Below are 20289 nucleotides of genomic sequence, written 5' to 3'. Positions count from 1 at the left end.
ATTTTTGTACGTGGACTATTTTTGTACAAACTAGTGGAGTAATTTCACAAAAAATAATTGAATATCAATTCAATACAAATTTAAATATCAAAGACTTTCTAGTTAATATTCTAACGCGTTGTTTATTCAATTGTACCATTTCATGAGAATTCAAATAAAAATAAGAAATTCTGTCGGGGCCACCTAATGACGAATACTTTAACAAGCGAAAAACCATTGTTCGAAACCTGTTAAAAGTAATATTAACAACAGAAGTTTATCTCTCGAGTAACGAAGCTAAGTTAACGATATTTATGCTGAGCCAATATTTAACTAGACGTTTTGAACGTTCATGAATATTTACAGCTCCTTACCCAACAAACAAGGTGAAATCGGAGATCTCGGTAAACTACCCGACATTAAACAAATGAAGAATGCAAGATAGATGACCATTAGATGACTAATAACATAACCTATTTTTATATTATATTATATTACAGAGATGATAACTTGGCACATGCAAGTGGGTTGTTAAATTAATTGAAACGCTTAGATTTCAATTACTTATGAGTGCCAACTGTAACTGACATTTTGAACTTACACACACAGTAACAAAGCAACACGTTGTTAAATGTACTGTAGTATCTATCATTTAGTGTTGTCTAGTAAAAATAAATTATTAGTGCGTCCAAAATTGCCCAGATTACGTAATAAACCATACCTAGTGTTGTTTTTTAATTTAGCTACAAAAGTAGCGGCCTATTTCAAAACCACCCAATGCATTAAAAAATGGCGGCCTATTTCAAAAACACTCAATTCATCAGGGAGATGGCTTAACAAAAATTAAGAGTACCTGGCGCGCCAAGTTGAAGAGTCTTATACCGGCACAAACTTGACACATTATTATTTTAAGCCAATGTACAACTCGGTACTTATTCTGAATAACATTCAGAACAGGTTAAAAAATAACTATGTCGTATACGTCGTATATATTGTGACACTTAGGAAATGAATAAATCAATTAAATAAATCGCGTATGTTTTATCATACAAACCAACATTTCGGGCAGTTTACAGGTCCCATGGCCACGGCTGACTGAGATGGTAAAGTTATCAACAGGTTATGTTTAGACATTAATGCAAACCAAACTATTTTTGACTATTATTCCAATGGTATTAATTAAATACCTTATTCTCTATTATTGAATTAAAATTTATTATTAAGTAGTAATGTTAATTACAATTAAAATATAATTACCGTTGCGGTCTTAAGTCTGCTTGGAATTTTTCATCAGAGGAAATACTGGATCTCAAACTAGTGCGGGGAAACCATCTTCCCTATTATATATTATTAATAACTATTTAGGTTTGCGACATTACTTTTGAAAAGCAGAGCCAAGAGATTTTCTTAAAACCGAACACTGCAAAAACACAATTTCCTATAAATTACAGATCAATAGAAAATGATCCTGTAGATTAGCACATTATCACTCTTGTGTTATGTAGGTAAAGTTTCCAGGTACTGTAATTGAAGTTGGCACCCATTTCGATTTTTATGCTTTTATCGGCGTCTCCAGCGGACTTAATCGTTCGTAGTTCATAACTTTTCCGTTTTCACATGCATATTTACGTCGTAACGAAATCGGAGACTGTAATTAGAGGTTTTATTCCTGATATTAAAAGCTGACTGTCTACTTTTGTCGTGTAGTAATGTTTTACAATAATCATCAAAATTGAAAATATCTTTATTTCATAGGTCAAGTAAGTTATAGTTTATTACCAGTAGAGCTCCTTGTGAAAGAGTTCGTCCGGGGAAGCACTGCCACCTTACCTATTCTGCTTTCTGTGTTTCGGTTTTGAAGGGTAAGGTTGCTGGTGAAATTACAGGCACATGGGACTTGTCAACTTATGTCTCAGGGCGACTGGCGTAGCGCAGCGGTTGTGCCCCTAAGATCTTTAGGATTTAAAGCTCTGAGTGGCAGTGCAACTATTATGGACAGGCGTGTCGCTTGCCACCAGGCGCACGGCTTGTTCGTCTCGTCACTTGGTATTGTAAAAAAAAGTTACACTTGAAATGATCTAATTGATAAAGCTCTACTATTTACTAAGGTGTAATGCAGAGTCCCCCAAGAATATTTAGCAAGATTTTAGGGGTAGCAATATGGTTGAAAAAACTAGCGCACGTCTGGCGGCAAAGCCTATGAAACGTATACCGACCTAATATAATTATTTTAACCAATGAAATTTTCGGTTCACAATCAAATTTACCACATTCTGATTAAATTTGTAATAAGTTAAAACCAATCATTGCTTTTGTACAACAAAAAGCTACTCGTAAATGGAGCAATCTCAAAGCATGTTCATTTTATATATAGCAGACATATCTATGACACCGAAAGAGGTTGGACAGATATATCTGTTCTTAAAGCTGTCATCTGCCGTTGGCCAGTCAACGTGTAACCGTTCCGAAATATCGGGAAAATAAAAAGAAATCATGTCGTGGTAAGAAACCAGTAACTAGTGATAATCATTTAATCTCAAGGTATATTGTACAGGCAGAAGCTGTATAATATTATGTAAGAAAGAAAGAAGACAGAAAGAAAGAAACGTTTATTCAGCTTATACAGAACAAAATAAAACAAATTAATGATTACAAATACAAACCGAAATGGATTCAACTCATATGCGTATATTTACTTCAGTTTCATGATGACTTCTGACTTTGTACATTGCAAATTTTAAATATAGTATATAAGACGGACCTACGTATAAGGTAAGCAAGACTATATATATATGAGGTAGTATATAAGGCAAGTAGTATATATATATATAAGGTTCATTGTCGGCCTTCGTAAAATATGATATGGCCGATTTAGTAGCAGTAACGCTCCTTGTGAAAGAATGCGTCCAGGGTAGTACTGCCACCTTACCTACATAATTCTGCCGTCAGATGTACCTTTGCGTACGTTTCGGTTTTAAAGAGCAAAGGAGCTGATGAAATTGTGGGCAAATGGGAGTGTCGACTTATTTCTTAGGGTAACGGGTGCAGTGGCAGTGCCCCTCGCAACTTTGGTGGCACTGTTATGGACAAGCGTGTCGCTGACCCATGGGGTCACTTACTTCTATAAAAAAACCGTATCTCACACTAACGCAGTCAGATCAAGTGGCCTCCGGCTCGTCTCTGAAGGAATTTACATATTGTCTCCGTTCTTTACAATATTTAACATAACCCTGTGTCTCCTGGGTATCTGAAAGAGCGTCTCAGCTTTCTCAGGTCCTAGGATAAACTCTGTCGCTCTCTCGTTAGGTTCCAGTTATCTTTTCCTTTCTCAATTGCAGATTCTATTGTCACTCCTTCAGTGTTCATGCGGTCAGACTTTCGGACGCACTTCGTATTACTTTTGCGAAAGTAAATCGTTAAGTATTTTCAAAATGAGACTTAATGGATATAGATAATCTATTTAATAATAGTACATTAATAGACATAGATAGTTTATTTATCCACTATTGCATCCATTTTTATTTATTATATTACGAAATATAAGTATTTACATAGTTTATAATTTAATAACTGCTTTCGTGGCCGAACGGTTCTCATGTTGGACTGCCACGCAGTCTCGGGTTCGATTCCCGGGCCGTGAGAAATACTTGTAAGGCCTATATTTATTTCTCTTTCGAGTTTAGGTGGAATTTGTGTTTGTCTTTGTGTGTGTCCATAGCACCCGCAATACAGGGTTTTCCTAGTGCGGGGCTATGAGTGTGTGTGTTGTTATTATTATTAATGTTGTTGTTATGATATTGTTGTTGGGTTATACCATTTTTGGTTTGTTGCGCACTTAAAGCTGTCTATTTTAGTTATTGTGTCCTGAAATTCGGTCTGTAAGAAAAGAATTCTTTAAGAAGTAAGCAGAACCTTTTTTTGTGTTTTCCTTTCATTTAATGTGAATTGTGAATGTCTTGCACAATAAATAATTGAATAAATAAAAATATTAACAGGGATCTCAGTGTAGAAATGTGTACATTGCCCTTATATTTATATAATGTAATACTACAATATTGTTAGGAACGTCTCTGCACGTGCTGCCAATCGACCGTCATAGCTGCCAACTGTCGGCGACGAATACTATATAAGGCGTTGCAAATCAAACCAACGGCCTTACGGGTTATGAGCCTTCAGTTCGCCCTTTTCTTCCGGTGGCGCAGTCAAGGCCATCAGCGGCCAACTGCAAAGTGTCCTTCAAAAAAAAAACCAACGGCCTTTTTGGTGGTGTGTTCTTGACGCGTATTTACCTATCGTTGCTTTGTATAACGTCCCGTGATTTTCAAATTTGAGCATTAGATTTTGTAACAGATTTTTTATTTGATTACAATTATTCTTGATTTCTAGTTTAGATTTCGAACAATATAATATTTCTGACTTTGTGGAGACGACTGTCAAGAACAGCTGGTTAGCTTTTGTTCTTTGTTTGATGTCTGTTGCTATATTTAACGAGAAGATTTAAACTACATTGTCATAAATTTCTGCGACATTAATGCAACAATGTTAATTTCTTTGAACTTATCTCTCACAGACACTCCGGGGTCCCGTTTGTAACTTATACTAACAATACAAATATTCTATTAATGTTGGCGGCAGTTCCCCAAAGTACATTGTCACGAATTTGTGCAAATAGCTGTATAAACTAACGCAGACACAATGTGGAGATTTGTGCGTCTAACTAAAAACATTACACTATTTCTTTGATTGTGTACGCTGTAGAGCTAAGCCGTGTCCATTATAGTATTTTGTGATTGCAGTTTAACATCTAGAGCTATACTTTAAATCACAACCATTTTCATTCATGTATTATTTTCTCATTTCTATCTTTTTATATACAACGACAACAACTATATGTTTTTTTTTAATTAAGAACCAATCTGATATCTTGGAAATAGCATCGTTCATGTTATTAACTTTATATCTTAAGGATATATCATCAGCAAACAATATTATTCCATATGCCGTCATTGATATAAAATATAAACAATTATGGACCTAAAACTTAGCCTTGTGGGACGCCCCTGCTAACTTCAGACCCTTACGACCTCGTACAGTTGACATAGGCCCTCTGAATGGAGATAGAGATCACTTAAATACCATTTGAGAAGGTCAAGGCCATGGCCCGTAAATGATATAAGTCAACCCATGCTCCAAATATTTGTGTCATCAGTTCCACACCAGAGTCGGTTCTTAAGCGACTGAATAAACGTTGAAGTGACGATTGGACTTAACAACGGAAAAATTAGTAATTAATAACAGCACACACGCGTGTTGGAGTGGTAAAGTAAATATAAGAGACGTGACTATATATAACCTTTGCTATACACACGTACATATATACCATTACCACTATCTCCAAAGGGTTGCCACAGATTATTGACCTCCACCAGGTACCGTCCTGTACGCGCTCGAGTTATATTTAATAAATCATTGATATCTATTTGTACAGAGTAGCCCCGGTCTGCGAGATCAAAATAAACAGAAAAAGCAATAAATCAGATGTTTCGTTATTATGGGTCGAGGTTAGTTGTATTCAGAGACACATAATGTTACATTCCGAATTAGGTGAAGAATTTTTAACGCCCGTTACAAACAATTCATAACAGGCTAAAAACAAATATATATAATAATAAAAAACAACAGAAACTAATATAGATAAATTTAAACACGCATTAAAAAACTATTTATTAGTAAAAAGCTTCTATTCGGTGCAAGAGTTTTTATCAATTTGATATATAAAAATGAACGAAAAGAAAAATAATAAAATTGAAATAAATAGTTAAATATTGATAAATAATAACAAAAATTAATATATGATAATATACTGTGAATGTTAAATTAAGTTGGATTATTGCTAATATGTTAATAATAATAATAACGCTCACAATCAACATAGCCCCGCACTAGGGAAACCCTGTGTCGCGGGTGCCATGGACACACACATAGACAACCACAAATTACACCCAAACTCACGAGAGAAATAAATGTAGGCCATACAAATATTTCTCCCGGCCCGGGAATCGAACCTGGGACCTCTGCGTGGCAGTCCGGCATGGTAACCGTTCGGCCACGGAGGCAGTTAAAGTGAATATTTGAATATTTTTGAATTATGTGAATATTTGATTTGAAATACTTTGTGAATGTTTACTTTGATTTGTTATTAATTATTAATAATTTGAGTTGATTGAGTAGGCATTTTATATCATATTTGTCATGTTTTCATTTCATTTCATTTCATTTCATTTATTTATTTGCAAGCTACATGGTAATGTCCAGGATTTGTTTTGTTTTTGTTTTTGAAGAATTATTGATTATATTCATGTTTACTATATTGCGATTAGATATTTGTCTGTGGCGATACCCAATCAGCATAGGTGTGGATACTGGAAAATTTAAATGTATCGTATTTTCCACATGTTAGCAATAAACGTCCTATTAAGTTGACTAATGTTAAATATAATTCTAGAATGTTTTGACCTGAACTAGTTTTTAGGTTGTAATTTATTCTTATATGACATACTAAATACATATTTAATATGACCTTTTGACGATTGCAAAAATGTATATTTTTAATTCGTTTAAATTCTCATAAATTTTGTAATTAAATTTTAATACAAATTATATTCTGATTTTAGATTTGACATTGCTTCGCCCTTACAGGATCCATGTTGATCTATACCAATAATTTATCACTTATAAATGTAACAACGTGAATGCAATAAATGTTTTGACTTTCACTTTTTTTTTTTGATTTTGATTATACTGTACCCATAAACAAGCACTTCTAAACAATGTTACTCGACGTACAAGACAGGATATGTGCTTAACAACTTTATAGGTTATCGCGATTGTCACACACAGGAAATGAAGTTTAATACAGTATAATACATCGGAAAAGTAGTATAATACAGGAAATAAAAAGTTATTTATTTCCTGTATTATACTACTTGTCCGATTTGAATAGCGTAATACATAAAATTGGTATTATTACTTATATATTTTTTGTCAAAGAACTTCACTAAATTGGAATAAAAGTTTCATGGATGAATGACTTCTGAGGTCGGTTTTTTTACAAAAATATTTGAATGTCATGGTGGTCAAACATCTTGACATTCAATAAACTTAAAAATTTCAATTACTAAAGCGACATCTCTAGTCAGCTGATGGAAGCTGTACAGGTACCTGGCTGAGTGAAGAATCAGATTCTCACATATCACAGGCAAAAAGTAGTTAAAAACCAAAAACAAAAGATATGCAACAAGCATATAGAAAAATTCGTTACCGCTAGTTCGGTCCGCGGCTTTATTGACATAGCGTCTGGCACGGTTTGTTGGAAGACGTTGGTTCCAATCTAGCCGGATCGAAGGATTTTTTTCTAAGTGTGCGTGTATCTGTGTATTAATAATTTCAAAATTTAAGGTCGCCACAGGACAGGCTCTGCCTACTATGGGACCAACTGTAACCATGCACAATTATTTCAGGCAGGGTATCACGTTTGCAATGCATATATGTAGATATTAAAACATATTGTTAATTTAGCGTAAGCTTGTCTGAAGAATAATTGTTCTGAGAATACCATCTCAGTCAGCCGTGACCATGGGATCTGTAAAAAACCCTAAAAGTTAGTTCGTTTGATCCGAAAAAATAGGTCCATCGCCAAAATGTGTGCTATTAAATATTTAATTTAATATACTGTAAACAGAATGTCGGGATATCAAATAATTACCTTGTATTACATTGCGTAATCATCACGTGTGTAGAACACGTTTAAACATATACAAAGTGAACTTGAAAACATACTTAAAGGCCGAAATACCACACGCACATATGCCATGTCGTTTACGTGTAACACGCGCTAGTTACATGTGCCTGCTACAAATACGCGAGTCTATCAGACGTACATATGTTTTGGCTTTAATTGCAAAATAGCATTTAAATCCTTTTTTGTTGTTATGTCAAGTAACGGGACAAATTGTGCACCTGGTGGTAAGCATTACCCACATTACTGGCAGTGCCATGCAGAGCTTTAATTGCAAAGATCTGAGGGGCAATGATATATATATACCTTGCTCTTCAAAACCGGAATAAAAAATGCTCACTGCAATAAAACTTAGCAGCAGAAGAAATAGGTATCATGTACTTCCCACGAAGTCTTTTGCAAGGAGTTTTACTGCTAGTTACTTCAGCTATTTATAGAAACACAGGGTATATGCAAGTTGTCAGTAACAAAATACGTTACGCATACAAACGTATTAAAGATATATTTGACCACACTTGCACGTAACGTTACAGCCATAGTCGTGTAATGAGAAGAAAAAAGGCCCGAGTTTTATTTGGGGCATTATAGTCAAGTTAGCCTTCATGCTATTTACGTGCAAGTGTGATGAAAAATATTGTATGTTTCACGGCCGGTAAGGGACTTACGAACCTCAGCTTCGAAAGCAATCAGTCTTATATTTCGGGCTTTTAATAGTCTCGTTCGCAATTCCTTATTTACCGCCCTTGATACACAATGTACTATTGTGTACTTAATAACTTGTACTGAAAAAATAATAATCCTTGTGGCAAAGATTCCTTTTGCCTTTATGGCACTTTTATTAATGAAGAAAAACTAACAATGACGAAGAGATTTAATAGAGATATAACCACCGCGGGAACGGCATAAATCCATTAAGAATAATGAAGAAGAAGTGGTGAGAACTCCATGGCAATCGCATTGTTGCTTATGAACAATCGTAGCAAACACGAGACAAAGCAGAAATTTTACGAAATAGACATACTTGATTAATTGCTTTGGATGGTCACTAAATTGAGTTTATCTTTTTACCGATTCCTTTTTAACCCTTCAATATGTACATACACTGAACAGCAATGTTACCAGAGATGGTCAGTGGATTAAAACCCAATCAATCTGCCCGGTTTAATCGGGTTTTAACCCATTTCCGCCCAAAAACGGTGGCAGAAACGGCGAATAGGAAATTTTTTATCTTTCCGTACTTATTACAAATTTTGACGTAAAAAACGATTTTTAGACGAAAAAGAAGCAACTTCGTACAATACCCACCTTGCAATATGTAAATTCTCGCTAAAGATGCACACTACGATTGGGTTTTTATGAAGATCGATTTAAGTGTATACGATCTAACGTTTTTTTTTGTATAGATTTATTGCAATGCGATTTTTAAATAAATCCAATCAATAGAAAGACAAATTGAATCGTCTAGATCAGAAAGCTACAAACATTTTTTGTACAAATTTATACAATATTCGATTTACAGCAAAATTTAATTGTAAATAATTTTTTGCCCCCGATTTCGGGCGTTAACGGATTTTAACCCGATTTAAACTCGGCGTTAACAAAGCGTTGGCACGGGATTGAAACCCGGGCGCTTGCCTATCTCTGAGTAAGTTTGCCTGCGGCATAACAGAGACAATATTAATTTTAAATGTGTCCTTGTAACATTCTATGTAAATATTTTGCCATATTAAAAAATAACATACGTGTTACGTACGTACCGTCACTCCTGTCTCCCGCTGGGGTAGGCTTTTGTTTAGAGCTAGCGTCTATTATGTGCCCCACCCGCTATGATCTTCACATATTTCTTTCGTTTTTTCCACTAGTATAGGGTTTTTCTTAAACGCCCATTTATTCTTGGTACTCTCGACCTGGCTTTTTACAACTTTGAAGTTGAGAGTCGAGTTCATTTAAAAACCTATCGCAACGTTGAATAATGCATGACAAGTGTAATCGAAACTTAAAATGAAATCTCAAAATGTAAGTTCTGTTACGTTCAGAAACAAATATTTATAATGCATTCCATATAAATTTATTATTGATGATGTGGATATCACTAACATGTGGTTTCAGCAAGACGGTGCCACAAGTCACACAGCCACCGAAATAATGAATTTATTGCAAAGTGGCCAGCTCAATTATGGGATTTAATACTGCTGGATTATTTTTTATTTATTTATTTAAAGACAGAGTCAATACGGAGCCAATCGAATCGATTGCAGCCTTAAAACTCAAAATTCGTGAAGTGATTAACGAAATAGACCCACCATTTTGTCAAAAAGTGATTAAAAACTTTAATGCCAGAATCGACATTTGTAACTGTGGTCGTGGTGGCCATTGCCAAACCTTACTTCTTTTAATACAATCAAAATTTGAATCATTTTTATCTAAATTTATTGTTTTATTTTGATTTACAAAACAAACTTCTGGTTAAAAAACCCTATATTTTTATGTATTTTTATAAATTCATATCTTTTTTTCTCTAACTTATTTTAAAGTTTTATGAATGAAACTATATTATTTTATAACGTATTTTTAGATGGATATGCATTTTCAACTGAAAATGGGCATTGTTCTTTGTGTCGTTTTCTACTAACATTCATTCATTCATATGATGAAACCATTTAAAGCATACCCTTTTCCATCCTATACCTTTGTTCACAATACAACCCTCGTTTACTGCGCTGCCGCTGTTCCTTATTTGTCTTAAAGAGACTACACATACCTATTTGATATTCGATTCGTACCCTACGAAATTAAGGTAACATGCTTGTTCTACCACATCCAACATTCCCTATCATACATCACAGTTGAAGTCAGCGCGCCCGGGTGAATAGTAAAACGTGTGTTTTTTGACACATTCGGGCTAGCTGTAATCATATCAGGTAATTTTAGCAATTCCTTATTCTATGCGTACTAGACGGTATTTACTCTGAGGCACTATGCAGAATACCCAGACCAGAAAAGTTCATTTCCCAAATTGACCAACTGGACCTCTTTATCCAGTGTCCTCAATGAAACCCATTGGGCTGCCGAGGTCGCCATAATGGCATACGAGATCCATTTACCCGATTTCCGGCTTTCGTCCTCTGTTCGATTTCGTTCTGGGTAATAAATAGCCTACACAATCTTTTTCACTCGTTTTCGTATTCAAATAAAGATGCAGTATATCTTGAATAACACCAACTTCATATTTCAGGATATTTTTGGGGAGGTCTGACCTTTTCGCTTTCCCACAGCAGAACTCCTTGCTAAACGTGATGTACCTTAAATACGCCAGTTGTTCATAGTACTTAATCGTAACAAAAAAGCATTCACTAACGCCTTATATTCCCACATTTCAAACCAGTAAAAGACGAGCAGACATTGTTTGTTTGTGTACGTATCCTATAAATAAGTTTCAATGTAAGAAAACCATACTGCCTGATTAAAAGGATTAAACTACAATGACACCGAAAATTTAATGTCTCTTGTTACGTAATATTATTAATAAAGTTATTAATTCAGTGCTGATGTTTTATTATAATTTATTGTTATTTAACAAAATATGTTGACTAATCATTATGCTATAAGCACCGATTGGGATATCTAAGATACAAGTAAACAATTTTACTTAGGTTAGACATCGCCTGGATTAACTTGCAGTATTAACCTTAATTAAACTTAGAATAATAACGCATAGAATGATAGTTTCATTTCAAATGAACTGTCACAAGTGAGGCAAAAATCAAATTCATGTAGGTTAGTTTTAGTAGTAGGTTAATTTTCGGTTTTAGTGAATATTTATATAAAAATACAAGTTGAAACGCGTTACTTCCTTGTGGAATGTGATGTTAGTATCTATTTTATGTTTGTCTGACGAATTTTTACACTCATTTACCGCACATTTCGTCATTTTTAGCTAAAATTCTGGAGCTGTTTGCGGTGCAAGTTGACCTTGAGCACTGAAGGCCCGCCCGCTCGTGTAGGCCCTTTGGGAGCGGTTCAATTTGCCTCACTTAGCGTGTGCGAGCTAGGTTTCTATGCGTTATTATTCTAAGTAATTAAACTTATGTAAACATACAATAATTTCACTGTTTCTGATAGTCTGGCGTGTATATGCAAATAAATAGTAGATCGTGTAGCGGTAAATAAGAAATCACTAACGAGAGTTTGTTAGAAGCCCGAAGCCGAAGGCTTTAATGACCCGGGGTTTGTCAATTTTACCGCCCGTGCTACATACAATGCTTTTCTTCACACTTGCGAGGAAACAGATACACGGTAATTTATTTCTTGTCTATATAAATATCGCTTCACACTTTGTAAATGGCGGCTTTTTGTTTCTTTTTAAAAAAAAGTTGGTATAGGTGTACCAGAATCTCATGGCATTAAATATTAGAAAAATTGAACAACTTTCACCTGGCAATGATAACTTGTCACATGTCAATTCAAAATATTACTTGCCATTCGCTCTGGGCCTTTTAGAGGGAAAAGTGTCGTTTTTATTTTGACTTTCAATTATTTTGTGAAATCCAGTTTAAAGTGGAATAGGATAGTGCTATTGTGCCTTAATCGAAGACTAAAACGCGAAATTATACGAATCTCGAACTAAAATACCCGTATCGGCCCGTTCTAAGGAATTCGGAGTCAATCCAAGTACGCCGCCTCAAATTGCCTATCCTCTTTGTGGCGGCCTTATTTACAGAAACATAATTAAAAGAAGACACGGTTCAAAGGACTTGTATCCAGGCCAAAATTATTAATAATAATAAAAAAATTACTTGTGTCAAATGGCTGTCTGCTAAACTTTTTTCAATTGAAAATAACGATTTTGTAGCAATCATACTTAATCATAACTGAGAATCCGCTTCAATCTCAAGCAAAAAACATTGTAATAATGTTTGTCGCAAAATCAACTACGAATTGGGTGCATGTAATTCACGGGTTTTGCCGATTAATAGGAGTAAATAAACTTGATCTTTGAAATTGTAACGAAGCCAAATCAATGCATCTGGTATGTAATTTTTGTTGGTACTGATGCTGGTCGGCGAAACTACAGTGTGTAGACAATGATTGGTAAAAAAAAGATATATGGCGTAAACGCGAATTACTTCAAACAGCAGACGTAAATAAAGCTATCACCCATGAAATTGATATATTTTTGTTTCATTTTAAAATGTGTCAAAAATTACTTACCTTTCCCACACACAAATTCATACAGATCTTAAAACTTAATTAAAATATATGAAGTATCGTGTACATTTTGCTCTACTATATTGATGTTGCCCATTACAAATTTAAATTTTGTCTAAATGCCATCAGATTCTGGTCCACCAATAGCTATTCTTCCCTACATAATACACCTCAAACAAAAATGTACCTAAGGCACTTAAGCATGCAGCCACAATGTATTTATTAGATATAAAATAATTTCCAAACTCTAAAAATACTGCAGAATTTTAAATCACAAAATATTTTTTAGAGAATATAGATAAATTGCAAATGTTTAGTTTTTTCATACTTGAAGTTTATGCGAAATGTACGGTCATATTTTTCGAGCATAAAAACTCTGCTTAATCTTGACGTAAAAATCCATAGGGCGATAATGTAATGAAAAAACCCGTGGACATAAATTAGGACATTACGGTCGACTTTATCTGCATGTGTGATGAAAAGGTTATTTAATAAGATTTAGATTTAGGTTCAGTTTTTACACAGTAAATATATATTTTTCTTTACCCACAGTGTTGTTTAGGTTTAGTGTTCACAAACGATGTGCGCGTCCCCGCGGCTGTTTACATTCCGACTCTACACGGTATAGTAACCGAATCCCGTCGACTTATTATTAAACCTTAACCCAACCAACTTCTAACTACCTGGTAATTGCTGCGAGTAATTAGCGGCGTTACATTAAACGCCGACTTTAACTTCAGACGTGGTGTTTAATGAGATTTCTAATGTATGCTATTGAACATAAAATTATAAGGGTAACATTGGTATCTATAATGGTTTTACTCTTAAAGGTACCTGTTGTTTGCAGTGGAGGTCCTTGTAAAAGAGTACGTCCAGGGTAGTATCTTACCTATTTCTGCCACCAAGCAATAATGTCCACATTACTGTGTTCCGGTTTTGAAGGGTAAGGGTGCTGGTGAAATTACAGGCACATGGGACTTGTCAACTTATATCTCAAGGTGATAGGCGCAGTGGTAGTGCCCCTCAGATCTTTGCAATTTAAAAGCCCTTACCCTTCAAAACTAGAACGCTGTAATGCTCACATTACTGCTTAGCCTGCCGCTAAGCAGTGCAGTACTTCCCTGGACAAACTCTTTCACAAGGAGCTCCATAAGTACTACTAAAATGAAATAAAATATAATTATGATAATTCCTGCATATAATTGAATTTTTTTTTCAGATCTGAAAAGCGTACATTTCTTTTTTCAAAACAAATCATCATTTTGGATTCTTTGCACGTCACGGCTGATTGAGAGGACACACCCAGCAGCTTAATATCAATTAATACAAACCCTATCTGAATTGTGTTTACAATGATTGTAACTTTTTTAACCGACTTCAAAAAAGGAGGAGGTTCTCAATTCGACTGTATGTTCTTTTTTTTTTTTTTTTTTTGTATGAATGTTACGCGATAACTCCGGTATTTGTGAACCGATTTTCATGATTCTTTTTTTGTTGGAAAGGGGGTACTTCCATAGTGGTCCCATTTCATTTTGAAGAGAATCATCCACCTCAAAGGGTGGCTGTTCACGCATGAAGATTTATTTTTATAAATAGCGCCTAACTTTAATTTAGGAGCAATTACTTTTAGCAATTATTTAGTTGATTTTGCTATTTCTCCAATTCAAGGCGTTTTTCTCTCGATATACTTTGAGTAGTGTCGTAGTGAGAACCTATTTTTATTATCTCCAGTATCAAGTCCTGCTTAGTGGCGAACTAGGGGATATTTCAATGAAACTTAGCAAATAGACGTAATTCCACATACTTTTGAGGTCGGTTTTTTTAGTACTCTGTACTGAGATTATTACAAAAAGAAACCGAAATCGGTTAACGAAAAGTGGGTACAATCCAATAAAGCGGATTAATTGATAATTATTTGCCGCCCTTAGAGGTGGAATATTTTCTTCAAATTTGAATGGGTCCACTGTACTACTGAGGTACCCCCTTTCTAACAAAAAGGAATCATCGAAATCGGTTCCCAAATGTCGGAGTAACCGCGTAACAAACACACAAAAAAATACAGTCGAATTGAGATCTCCTCCTGTCTTGAAGTCGGTTAAAAATACATATTCCGAGTACGTTTTGAAAAAAAAACAAGGTAACACGATTTAAATCTCAAAAAAATCTAGTTACATTTCCTGCATTTAAATTTAACATGACTTCACAAGCCGTGAAAAATGATTAAACTCTTTTGAACTTACAAAGTGTGTGCAATCAAATATCTTGTTTGGAACAACAGCTTTAATTTATATGGAAATTCGTGGCAGCAACGGGTCCGGTCGAGCCACATTTAAAATTACTTTTATTTATAAGCGTATTACTGTGCGGGACTTTCACGAATTTATTTTTGACCCCCTGCGACTAGGGTTGCGAAATTATAATGAAGTTACGCAATTCACACCTTTAAAAGCCGATAATGTCGAGGAATAGATATTAATTTCTGTTCGCAATCGACGTTGCCGTTTATCTCAAGAGAAAATTTTATCCGCATTCATTGCGACAAAAGGCGAAACTTGAGTGGACCTTGGTTTTATATTCTTAGCAATATTCTCGATAAGATTGCTGAACCTTTCTTCTCGACATTTTCGACAGAAAGATCACTCAAGTATAGGCTCAATCATGCACTTTACATCTCGCCAAGCCTACTGGAATTTCTCTTAATTTTTTGATAAAAATTTATAAGATTGAACAAAGAAATACTTAAAGGGCGATTGGGAAACAATTTCCTGTCGAGACATTTACCTCTATAATTCATTCTGAATATTAAACAGAGTGAAGGCGGTTTTCCGTCAGTGAAATTGGTATAGTTATAATTGTGGAAAGTAATATCATTGGAAACAAGTACGGCACGCGGCGGTGGTCCATCACCAGAAATAGTTCAGTCTTTATCTTCACTAACTAACATATTTGCCTCAACTGAGTAAGACTCAGCTTTCAAAAGCGAACATTCTACACTAATCGTATTATTCCTGTATAGTTTACATAATGAATAGTGCGTCGCACACGTCACACGTAGGTTTTGCAATCCGGATACCCGGATATCCGAAATATCCGGCAAATATGTTAAACCGGGAACATCATCTTTGTGTATCCGGATAATTCGGATATTTCGGACACACCAAAAATCTAAGCGTAACAGTCAAATCAAAGTCATTTACGCGGGGAACACCTTTTTTTTATTAATTGGGAATGAAAGTAGAAGGGATTCCTGTTACCTCACCGTATTTAAATAAAGAATTATTTTATAATTAAGATCGGTGCATGCGCAGTGAGTGAGTTAACTAATCAAATCACGCACACGACATCCATTATGGACTCTCCCTCTCTTACTATCTTGTTCTTGAAACAACTACTCAGTAGTTCTGCCAGAGGGGAGGTTCCTGCAAACTCGGGGGCATCTTTTTAACTCTCGGAGGGAATTTTGAGGGGATGAATTCCTTGGGGGGTTTTCAGGGGAAAAAATTAAAAATAAAGAACAATGGCAAACCCCCATATAAATTTTTGTTGACATAATTTGTATGCGTTTGCTTATGAAAAATATGTGAAAATATAGAGTTGAAATTCCTGAACAAATTTTGTTACATTAGGAACAATATTTTTGTAGTTTTTTAGTTTAGTTACTTATGAGACATTAGGAATAATAATTTTATGTTAATATTTTTAAGTGTTATGATTTGCTTCAATGCAACAATATGGATTTTGTTGTTCATTATCGTATTTAGGTAAACATTCAAATGCTTTACTTTATTATAGTAACGAGACCATTTTTGTTTTTTATTTGTTATGCTATTTTTGAAATGATAAACAACAGAAAATATGGACTAAATTCTTTATTTTTATGTTTCTGCATAAATATTTCATGTTAAATAATGACGAAAAGATATTATAATAATATATGTTTGGTTATTTTTATTTTGTTTTATGTATAAAAAAATGAATAAAGATCCGTTTCATCTATAATATCCAGTTTTTAAATATATTGATATTCGATTTATCCGGATCCAGGAAATGGACGGATAATGCAACCCTAGTCACGCGCCCTTATTTTACATACCACCGTGCTCGACAATATCAGTGAACAGTACTATATTTACTTATTTATTTTGAACAAATTAATTATTATTTATATTATGTATTTATATATATCACAATAGTAATGGTAGTAGTGTGTACATTATGCACAGACATATTATCTTCTCCTCTCTCTCTCTCTCTCTCTCTCTCTCTCTCTCTCTCTCTCTCTCTCTCTCTCTCTCTCACTCTCTTTTACACACACACACACACACACAAACACTGCGCGCGCTCGCGCACAAATACACATCAACCAGCTTTTATAGTGTTGTATTATATACTAAATTTTATTGTAGAAAACCTGTTATTGGCTGTACTATTTTAAATTTTACTTTGTAAATTTGTTATCAATAATAAAAATAAAATAAATTAATATACAGGGCGCCCTAAGCACGGGAGGAAAGTATTTTAAATATTATAGGTGGGATATTTTGCTTCGTGGAGATATTATTTTATTTTTCCCAAAAATGCTCGGAAATGTTTGCATTACTTTTAAAAACACAAACGCGGTAATCATACGATCACACGACTTCTTCACGTCCAATGCCTGCAAAGTATGTATGAAAATTCATTACAGTCCACTTCTCTAAACTTTTAAATCTATCTACTAACAATGAACTATGTAAACAGGCAAAAGAAAAACTCATGCAGCCAGCTACCCAGGGTTCATAATTGCGAGAATTAAAAATAGCTACCTGTACTTAAAAAAAAAGAAAATGGCGGTAACATTTAAACTAAAATGATTTGGTATTCTTTTGTTTTTTCGTCTTTTTTGTATTTTGATCACGGAAATGAGTGGTAGTGAGAAGAGCGATAACGAAAATACGGTCATAGATACACATTCAAACACATCATCAGAAGTTCAGTCAAATTAAGCCAATGACATGGTGTTGCTGAGCTCATCCGTCGGTGGCTTAAGAGTACTTATAGACATATGCGAATCGTATGCCATGAAGCATAATCTTAAATATAAAGTGCTCAAAAGTGAATACATGGTTTTTAAGCCGGGAAGTGTCCATCACATGTGCCCGCCATTCTTCTTAACGGTCGAAAACTGAATAGAACGACCTCCTTTAAATATCTTGGTCACTTTATAACAGAGGATCTGCGTGATAATGCAAATATTGAGAGGGAACGTAGAGCATTAGGAATCAGAGCTAATATGACAGTAGATTTAGTCGATGTAAGGCACAGGTAAAAGTGAGTTTATTTAAAGCTTACTGCACTCGCTGTACACCTGTAGTTTATGGTGTAGGCACACACAAAAGTGACTAAACGCGATGCGTGTATAGTACAATGACGCGTTCAGGGTTCTGTTGGGGCTGCCGCGACACTGTAGTGCGTCCGGGATGTTCGCGGATGCGAGCGTTGACGGCTTCGATGCGACGTTACGCAAGCGCTGCGTCGCGACAATGCGCAGGGTGCGCGCCAGCTGCCACAAACTCTTGACAGTTGTTGCACACAGATGGGATAGTGGACTGCTAAGGCTACTAACTTAGTCATTTAAGTTTTTGTTGTAATATTTACCAACATTTTTTAAGGATCTTATTGCGGTCCTAAATAAATGCATTAAAAAATTATTTATTAACGTGTCTCGAAAAACAATAACATTTTCTTTTAGCAATTGTCCTAACACGTCAAATGTTATTTTTTCAGTTCTCATGCTTTTAAAGTTCTAACGCACAAAACGCACACACACAACATAGCCCCGCACTAGGGAAACCTTGTGTCGCGGGTGCCATGGACACACACATAGACAACCACAAATTACACCCAAACTCACGAGAGAAATAAATGTAGGCCATACAAATATTTCTCCCGGCCCGGGAATCGAACCCGGGGACCTCTGCGTGGCAGTCCGGTATGGTAACCGTTCGGCCACGGAGGCAGTTAATATTTATGCTGGGTGTATATCTGGCTGTATGTCATCTCACCTCTTTGTATCGCCTCTCCCCGCTTGTATCCTATCATTTTTTATTTTACATGTATTTAAATTTGAATTGTTCCATCTTCCTTCACTTTTTCATTTTGTTTCCGTACCACGGTGACTCCCAGCTCGACTGCCACAACAGTCGGAGCTAAAGAATTATCAAAAATTTGCTGCACCAGTTTTTCGACCAAAAATGAAGCCATAAACCCGGATGAAATGGTGCCGCCATTGAAGCCCTGGCTATTACACGAATATAAAGATTTGTTTATTTTTGTATATCTTTTTTTTTTCAGAAAGTTTTTATTTTCTCTTGGCAATAGTTGTGTTATCGTTTATTTGTAATATTGCTGTTTAATTTCCTCGCAATCGAAGTGAAAAGCAGATTGTATAACTCGTTCATAGAACTCATTTTACCCTCAACTTAAGTATATACACGTCTTGAGTAAAATGACGCGTTTTATGCACTTGTTGTACAATCTACTATTAATATTAATTAATATTTTTTTATTATACATCTTCGTCTGTTTAGTCTTTTATTATTTCGTCACAATGTTTGAGGAAAATTCTATACACGCCTCGGCGAGAATGGGGATTGTTTGTCTCGTATAAAATAAACCGCCGCTTCGTCCTTGTAACTCATACTCGTCCAGCAATCACTTACTTCCCGGCTTCTGCAATAATGTACTATTTATTAAAAGTGAGTAATACTGCAAACAAGACCATCACCCTGAGACATACGTTGACAAGTCCCATGTGCCTGTAATTTCACCAGCACCCTTACCCTTCTAAACCGGCGAGACGCGGTAATGTTAGCGTTATTGCAGAGGTGGGTAAGGGGCAGTATTTCCCTACACAAACCCTTTCACAAGTAGCTCTATTGCTACTAAAGTATAATATGTATAAGAATTATTCCTTTTAAGTAAAATAGCAACTTCAATTAAGGAACTCTGCTTAATTACTAAATTTATTAAAAATAGAAACCAATTTGAAACCGCCGATGTATCTACCATGTTTGCAATTACTTTTCAAATTCTCCTCCTGAGATAGATGCAACAAATACTAGATTATTACAAGTTTTATTTCGCAGTTATAATAAACTGTGCAAGAAAGGATTACAGTTCCTTATGTAGGAACTTTTTTTACTCACTAGGGAAACCCTGAATCGGGGGTGCCATGGACACACACATAGACAACCATAAATTACACCCAACTTACGAGAGAAAGAAATGTAAGCCATACAAATATATCTCCCGGTCTGGGAATA

General features: G+C 35.1%; 1 protein-coding gene across 3 annotated transcripts in view; it reads right to left on the bottom strand.

Moving 5' to 3' along the window:
* The window catches only part of LOC113231649 (acetylcholine receptor subunit alpha-like), a 99770-nt gene that overhangs the window by 12917 nt on the left and 66564 nt on the right, over nt 1-20289 (bottom strand). The window lies entirely within an intron of this gene.

This window comes from Hyposmocoma kahamanoa, unplaced genomic scaffold (assembly GCF_003589595.1).
Source record: "Hyposmocoma kahamanoa isolate Upper Pololo Valley unplaced genomic scaffold, ASM358959v1 66, whole genome shotgun sequence".
NCBI classification, from domain to species: domain Eukaryota; kingdom Metazoa; phylum Arthropoda; class Insecta; order Lepidoptera; family Cosmopterigidae; genus Hyposmocoma; species Hyposmocoma kahamanoa.
Note: the sequence above shows the minus strand (reverse complement) of the source record. Positions and strands in the feature narration are given on the sequence as shown.